This window comes from Solea senegalensis, unplaced genomic scaffold (genome assembly GCF_019176455.1).
Source record: "Solea senegalensis isolate Sse05_10M unplaced genomic scaffold, IFAPA_SoseM_1 scf7180000017522, whole genome shotgun sequence".
Lineage (NCBI taxonomy): Eukaryota > Metazoa > Chordata > Actinopteri > Pleuronectiformes > Soleidae > Solea > Solea senegalensis.
Window position 1 is genome coordinate 1 of NW_025322450.1, and position 7035 is coordinate 7035.

The 7035-nt window shown below is 50.3% G+C and overlaps 12 non-coding genes across 12 annotated transcripts; 8 read left to right on the plus strand and 4 right to left on the minus strand.

Moving 5' to 3' along the window:
• Positions 1 to 2: 2 nt before the first annotated feature.
• Positions 3 to 121, minus strand: LOC122764647. Its single transcript, XR_006359841.1, has one exon. It is a non-coding gene; the product is annotated as a 5S ribosomal RNA (ribosomal RNA).
• Positions 122 to 518: 397 nt separating this feature from the next.
• Positions 519 to 680, plus strand: LOC122764639. Its single transcript, XR_006359833.1, has one exon. It is a non-coding gene; the product is annotated as a U1 spliceosomal RNA (small nuclear RNA).
• Positions 681 to 1420: 740 nt separating this feature from the next.
• On the plus strand, positions 1421 to 1612 carry LOC122764640. The gene has a single exon (XR_006359834.1). It is a non-coding gene; the product is annotated as a U2 spliceosomal RNA (small nuclear RNA).
• A 326-nt stretch (positions 1613 to 1938) lies between these two features.
• LOC122764646 lies at positions 1939 to 2057 on the minus strand. The gene has a single exon (XR_006359840.1). It is a non-coding gene; the product is annotated as a 5S ribosomal RNA (ribosomal RNA).
• A 403-nt stretch (positions 2058 to 2460) lies between these two features.
• On the plus strand, positions 2461 to 2624 carry LOC122764637. Its single transcript, XR_006359831.1, has one exon. It is a non-coding gene; the product is annotated as a U1 spliceosomal RNA (small nuclear RNA).
• A 438-nt stretch (positions 2625 to 3062) lies between these two features.
• LOC122764643 lies at positions 3063 to 3175 on the plus strand. The gene has a single exon (XR_006359837.1). It is a non-coding gene; the product is annotated as a U5 spliceosomal RNA (small nuclear RNA).
• A 183-nt stretch (positions 3176 to 3358) lies between these two features.
• On the plus strand, positions 3359 to 3551 carry LOC122764641. Its single transcript, XR_006359835.1, has one exon. It is a non-coding gene; the product is annotated as a U2 spliceosomal RNA (small nuclear RNA).
• A 113-nt stretch (positions 3552 to 3664) lies between these two features.
• Positions 3665 to 3783, minus strand: LOC122764636. Its single transcript, XR_006359830.1, has one exon. It is a non-coding gene; the product is annotated as a 5S ribosomal RNA (ribosomal RNA).
• Positions 3784 to 3893: 110 nt separating this feature from the next.
• Positions 3894 to 4012, minus strand: LOC122764645. Its single transcript, XR_006359839.1, has one exon. It is a non-coding gene; the product is annotated as a 5S ribosomal RNA (ribosomal RNA).
• Positions 4013 to 4438: 426 nt separating this feature from the next.
• Positions 4439 to 4602, plus strand: LOC122764638. The gene has a single exon (XR_006359832.1). It is a non-coding gene; the product is annotated as a U1 spliceosomal RNA (small nuclear RNA).
• A 438-nt stretch (positions 4603 to 5040) lies between these two features.
• LOC122764644 lies at positions 5041 to 5153 on the plus strand. The gene has a single exon (XR_006359838.1). It is a non-coding gene; the product is annotated as a U5 spliceosomal RNA (small nuclear RNA).
• A 182-nt stretch (positions 5154 to 5335) lies between these two features.
• LOC122764642 lies at positions 5336 to 5528 on the plus strand. Its single transcript, XR_006359836.1, has one exon. It is a non-coding gene; the product is annotated as a U2 spliceosomal RNA (small nuclear RNA).
• The last annotated feature ends 1507 nt before the right edge of the window (positions 5529 to 7035 follow it).

Genomic DNA, 7035 nt, shown 5'->3' on the forward strand with positions numbered 1-7035 from the left:
AAAGCTTACAGCACCTGGTATTCCCAGGCGGTCTCCCATCCAAGTACTAACCAGGCCCGACCCTGCTTGTCTTCCGAGATCAGACGAGATCGGGCGTGCTCAGGGTGGTATGGCCGTAAGCCGGGGGGTTGGGGACACAGACTGCTTTTATGGACTGGGCAAGGCCCCTGCGCGTGGCGGGGCTCAAAAGTCAGCCTTTCGGACACACTGCACTTCAGCCTTTATCTCCACCACATGCTACACTCTAGTCCAGTATCGGGAAGCGACACCGAGATGGGCAAGCGGCTGTTGGTGCCGTCATGTCCAGTTGTTGCTGAATCTATAGGAAGCGACAGCCAGGTATGCCAGTAAAAAAGGTCGAGTGTTTCCTCTCCAATGTGTGCTGGAGGTTGAAGTGGAACATAGCACAGCATTAACGAGCAACTGGGGTCAAAGGCATTGGCCTCTGGGATTCATTCCTGCCACCATCAGCCAAAATGTGTCTGGCAACAACCACCGGGCTTTGGCCAGTACACCTCATACTTACCTGGCAGGGAGATACCATGATCAAGCAGGCGGTTCACCCAGGGAGAGGCTCAGCCATTGCACTCCGGCTGTGTTGACCCCTGCAAATTCCCCAAACGTGGGAGTCTTGACTGCATAATTTTGCTAGTGGGGTGCTGCGTCCGCGCTTTCCCCCGATGATGTCGTTGTAAGCAAAGGTCAGCCGCCCGAAGTTCAACGTTGTGTGCCCATCTCCAAACTTCTCACGTCCTTGCGGAGCAACATCCCCAGTCTTTCCAAGTTGCTGGGAACGTGATGGTTGTGGGTGTTGGCTTTTAGCTCAAAGCAAACGCGGGCTGCTTTGCTCATGCACTCACGTCTACCACTAAATGTTGGAGGGGTGCCAGTGAGCGAGGAATGTGCCACAGCCTCAGCGACTGATAGAAAACTGCAGCGCACAACCGACAGTAGGAAAGCGCTTCCAAACATGCAGTCAAATCTGAGCGGTTTATTGGCCGACTAAGCAAAAACGTTGAAGGAAGGCCGTCCCAAGGTGGCCGGCCGGCCGGCCGACCGGCGAACTGTGGTGACACCGGTGGATATATAGACTCCTTGTACTCTCAGGACAGGGGAACTCGTTGACTCTGGTTTCTCTTCAAAATGCACAGTCTTTAGCCTTTACTAAAGACTTCACGTGGAAGAAGGGGCCCGTTCAAGAGTTTAAAGTTATTTTTGAGGTGGGCTTTGCTGTAGGCTCGTCCTTTTGAGTGTGTCAAATGGCAAGCAGCTGTCTGTCAAGGCTCAGAGGTGCACTTAGGTCAACCTTGGGGCGGAGGTGATCAGCAGCAGCAGCCTTTGTTATGCGCCCTTAAAAACATGGCACCACAACAACTGACTTGTGTGCCAAGATCTTGGGTTGGCCCCAGACACCTGTGGGCTAGCTTCTCGGCCTTTTGGCTAAGATCAAGTGTAGTATCTGTTCTTATCAGTTTAATATCTGATATGTCCTCTATATGGGGATTAAATATTAAATGCATTTTTGAGCAGTGGAGGTGAAAACTGGGGCTTGCTCTCTTCACTCCTTGCATTGACCTGGTATTGCAGTGCCACCAGGAACGGTGCACCATTCTCTTTTTTCTGTGAAAAGCAAAGCGAAGCTGCAACAAGAAAGACATCAACCCGTGCCTGTGCGTCAATTTAATTGCGAGCCCATGTTTCTTATGGGGAAGCAGCAGTGTAAGCTTACAGCACCATAAGTTGAAGCGGTCTCCATCAGAGTACTAACCAGGCCGACCCTGCTTAGCTTCGAGATCAGGCAGTCCGGAAGTGGCTCAGGGTGAGTATGGCGTAAGCCGAGGGGAGCTGGCGACAGAGACTGCCTTGTAAGGCCTGCTTTCATGGAGGGGCATCTTTCTTGTAAGGAAGCAGCAGTGTAAAAGAGTGCAGCGGTGTAAAAGCTTACAGCACCTGGTATTCCCAGGCGGTCTCCCATCCAAGTACTAACCAGGCCCGACCCTGCTTGGCTTCCGAGATCAGACGAGATCGGGCGTGCTCAGGGTGGTATGGCCGTAAGCCGGGGGGTTGGGGACACAGGCTGCTTTTATGGACTGGGCAAGGCCCCCTGCGCGTGGCGGGGCTCAAAAGTCAGCCTTTCGGACACACTGCACTTCAGCCTTTATCTCCACCACATGCTACACTCTAGTCCAGTATCAGGAAGCGACACCGAGATGGGCAAGCGGCTGTTGGTGCCGTCATGTCCAGTTGTTGCTGAATCTATAGGAAACGACAGCCAGGTATGCCAGTAAAAAAGGTCGAGTGTTTCCTCTCCAATGTGTGCTGGAGGTTGAAGTTGAACATAGCACAGCATTAATGAGCAACTGAGTCAAGGCATTGGCCTCTGGGATTATTCATTTCCAGCACCATCAGCCAAAGAGCTGTGTCTGGCAAGAGCCCCCCGGTGTTTGGCGAGTACACCTCATACTTACCTGGCAGGGGAGATACCATGATCAAGAAGGCGGTTCACCCAGGGCGAGGCTCAGCCATTGCACTCCGGCTGTGTTGACCCCAGCAAATTCCCCAAACGTGGGAGTCTTGACTGCATAATTTTTGCTGGTGGGGTGCTGCGTCCGCGCTTTCCCCCGATGATGTCGTCGTAAGCAAAGGTCAGCCGCCCAAAGTTCACCGTTGTGTGCCCATCTCCAAACTTCTCTCGTCCTTGCGGAGCAACATCCCCAGTCTTTCGAAGTTGCTGGGAACGTGATGGTTGTGGGTGTTGTCTTTTAGCTCAAAGCAAACACCCGAACTGCTTTGCTCATGCACTCGTCTACCACTAAATATTTGGAGGTGTGCCAGTGAGCGAGGAATGTGCCACAGCCTCAGCGACTGATAGAAAACTGCAGCGCACAACCGACAGTAGGAAAGTGCTTCCAAACATGCAGTCAAATCTGGGCGGTTTATTGGCCGCCTAAGCAAAAACGTTGAAGGAAGGCCGTCCCAAGGTGGCCGGCCGGCCGGCCGACCGAGACTGTGGTGACTCCGGCGGATAGACTCCTCGGCTGCTCTCAGGACAGGGGCTACGTTGACTCTGGTTTCTCTTCAAAATGCACAAGTCTTTCGCCTTTTACTAAAGACTTCCGTGGAGAGGGACGTTCAAGAGTTTAAGTTATTTTTGGTGGGCTTTGCTGTAAGGCTGCGCCCTTTTCAGCGTGTCAAATGTCAAGCAGCTGTCTGTCAAGGCTCAGAGGTGCACTTGGGTCAACCTTGGGGCGGAGGTGATCAGCAGCAGCAGCCTTTGTTATGCGCCCTTAAAGACATGGCACCACAACAACTGACTTGTGTGCCAAGATCTTGGGTTGGCCCCAGACACCAGTGGGCCATCGCTTCTCGGCCTTTTGGCTAAGATCAAGTGTAGTATCTGTTCTTATCAGTTTAATATCTGATATGTCCTCTATATGGGGATTAAATATTAAATGCATTTTTGAGCAGTGGGAGGTGAAAACTGGGGCTTGCTCTCTTCACTCCTTGCATTGACCTGGTATTGCAGTGCCACCAGGAACGGTGCACCATTCTCTTTTTTTCTGTGAAAACCAAAGCGAAGCTGAAACCAGAAAGACATCAACCCGTGCCTGTGCGTCAATTTAATTGCGAGCCCATGTTTCTTGTAAGGAAGCAGCAGTGTAAAAGCTTACAGCACCTGGGATTCCCAGGCGGTCTCCCATCCAAGTACTAACCAGGCCCGACCCTGCTTAGCTTCCGAGATCAGACGAGATCGGGCGTGCTCAGGGTGGTATGGCCGTAAGCCGAGGGGCTGGCGACAGAGACTGCCTTTATGGACTAGGCAAGGCCCCTGCTCGCGGAGGGGCATCTTTCTTGTAAGGAAGCAGCAGTGTAAAAGCGTGCAGCGGTGTAAAAGCTTACAGCACCTGGTATTCCCAGGCGGTCTCCCATCCAAGTACTAACCAGGCCCGACCCTGCTTGGCTTCCGAGATCGGACGAGATCGGGCGTGCTCAGGGTGGTATGGCCGTAAGCCGGGGGGCTGGGGACACAGACTGCTTTTATGGACTGGGCAAGGCCCCCCTGCGCGTGGAGGGGCTCAAAGGTCAGCCTTTCGGACACACTGCACTTCAGCCTTTATCTCCACCACATGCTACACTCTCTTCCAGTATCGGGAAGCGACACCGAGATGGGCAAGCTGCTGTTGGTGCCGTCATGTCCAGTTGTTGCTGAATCTATAGGAAACGACAGCCAGGTATGCCAGTAAAAAAGGTCGAGTGTTTCCTCTCCAATGTGTGCAGTTTTTCCTCTCCAATGTGTGCTGGAGGTTGAAGTTGAACATAGCACAGCATTAACGAGCAACTGAGTCAAGGCATTGGCCTCTGGGATTATTCATTTCCAGCACCATCAGCCAAGAGCTGTGTCTGGCAAGAGCCACCCGGTGTTTGGCGAGTACACCTCATACTTACCTGGCAGGGGAGATACCATGCTCAAGAAGGCGGTTCACCCAGGGCGAGGCTCAGCCATTGCACTCCGGCTGTGTTGACCCCTGCAAATTCCCCAAACGTGGGAGTCTTGCCTGCATAATTTTTGCTAGTGGGGCGCTGCGTCCGCGCTTTCCCCCGATGATGTCGTTGTAAGCAAAGGTCAGCCGCCCGAAGTTCAACGTTGTGTGCCCATCTCCAAACTTCTCTCGTCCTTGCGGAGCAACATCCCCAGTCTTTCCAAGTTGCTGGGAACGTGATGGTTGTGGGTGTTGTCTTTTAGCTCAAAGCAAACACGGGGCTGCTTTGCTCATGCACTCACGTCTACCACTAAATGTTGGAGGTGTGCCAGTGAGCGAGGAATGTGCCACAGCCTCAGCGACTGATAGAAAACTGCAGCACACAACCAACAGTAAGAATGCGCTTCCAAACATGCAGTCAAATCTGGGCGGTTTATTGGCCGACAAACCAAAAACGCTGAAGGAGGCCGTCCCAAGGTGGCCGGCCGGCCGGCCGACCGAGACTGTGGTGACTCCGGCGGATAGACTCCTCGGCTGCTCTCCAGGACAGGGGCTACGTTGACTCTGGTTTCTCTTCAAAATGCACAAGTCTTTCGCCTTTTACTAAAGACTTCCGTGGAGAGGGACGTTCAAGAGTTTAAGTTATTTTTGGTGGGCTTTGCTGTAAGGCTGCGCCCTTTGAGTGTGTCAAATGTCAAGAAGCTGTCTGTCAAGGCTCAGAGGTGCACTTAGGTCAACCTTGGGGCGGAGGTGATCAGCAGCAGCAGCCTTTGTTATGCGCCCTTAAAAACATGGCACCACAACAACTGACTTGTGTGCCAAGATCTTGGGTTGGCCCCAGACACCTGTGGGCCATCGCTTCTCGGCCTTTTGGCTAAGATCAAGTGTAGTATCTGTTCTTATCAGTTTAATATCTGATATGTCCTCTATATGGGGATTAAATATTAAATGCATTTTTGAGCAGTGGGAGGTGAAAACTGGGGCTTGCTCTCTTCACTCCTTGCATTGACCTGGTATTGCAGTGCCACCAGGAGCGGTGCACCATTCTCTTTTTTCTGTGAAAAGCAAAGCGAAGCTGAAACCAGAAAGACATCAACCCGTGCCTGTGCGTCAATTTAATTGCGAGCCCATGTTTCTTGTAAGGAAGCAGCAGCAGCAGCAGCGTAAAATCTTACAGCACCTGGTATTCCCAGGCGGTCTCCCATCCAAGTACTAACCAGGCCCGACCCTGCTTGGCTTCCGAGATCAGACGAGATCGGGCGTGCTTTTTTTTTTTGTTTTTTATTATCAAAAATACTTTCATTAACAAAAATGAACACACTTATTCACAAGAAACCACAAAACACATTTAAACCATGATTCAATGATGAAACAAAAGACATATTCAAGGAGAATCAAAATGTTGACGAAGCAATAACAAAGAAAGAAAAAAACATAAATAGATAAAACCCTAGCCAATGGGACATTATACTCAATAAGATTTAAAGAAACAGGGTTTACAGCAAAAACATCAACGATATCCTTGAGAGATGAAAACGTGGCAATGTACTCCCCAGAACATTTAGAAATGAAACATCAGTTCTTCCCTCTGATCGAGGTCGTATAAGGAGTTGTTGGTGAGAAAAGTTTCCTGGAATGTTGCCTTGTAGGCATCCTTGAGCAGTCTGAGATGACTTTTGACCATGCTTGTGAAGAAGAGCCATCTGTTTATTTGTACATCCTCATAGAGTGCGTAGTTCCTGGCAATGAAGATGGTGTGTCGGTCTATGGATAGTAGAATGTTAATCAGGGTTGTGTTTATACCTTCTTTCTTGTGTGAGTATCCAAAGAGCCAAGTCCATTCCCAGTCTGTAATGTCTTTGCTGCTGAGCTTGCAGTGGTCGGTGAGGAGGTTCTTGACCAGGGTGATGAAGACCTCGCAGATGGGACAGGTGAGAAAGATGTGTTCAAGTGTTTCGTCATTTTTATTACAGACAGTACAAACCCTCTCATAGATAGCACTGTTCATTTGGTGCAGGATGATACCCGAGAAAATTCGTCTATGTCTGATTTTGAAATCGGTGTTGTTGGCGAAGGGATGAGCATAGGGGCTATTTATGTTTTTCCACATGGTGGAAACATTAATCGACGGGAAGTGTTCTTTCCAATGAGTTTCAGATGTCGGTTTTTGTACTATGTTTGCCAGCAAGGTGTTGTACCAATACTTGGAGGTTAGTTGATTAATGCTTTTCGCATCAGGCTGAGCACTTTGACGAAAATCAAGGGTATCATTCTGCCTACTACCACTGGTCTTGTAAAAAGCCTGTTTTAGATGGTCAGCAATCCCAGTTTCAATTTTCTGACATGTGAATTCAGCAAACCGTTTGCAATAAATGTTTTTGGCTCTGAGCCGATTCAAGATTTCTTCCACTACTATTTCGCCTTGATTGTTTGTGAAGTCTCCCAATGTGTATAAACCTGCTTGCGGCATTGACCCGCCCGAGATGGGCCTGCCCAGATATGTGATGTCTGGGTTGTGGAAAACGGGGAGCTGCAGCAGCTGGTGTTTGTTTTG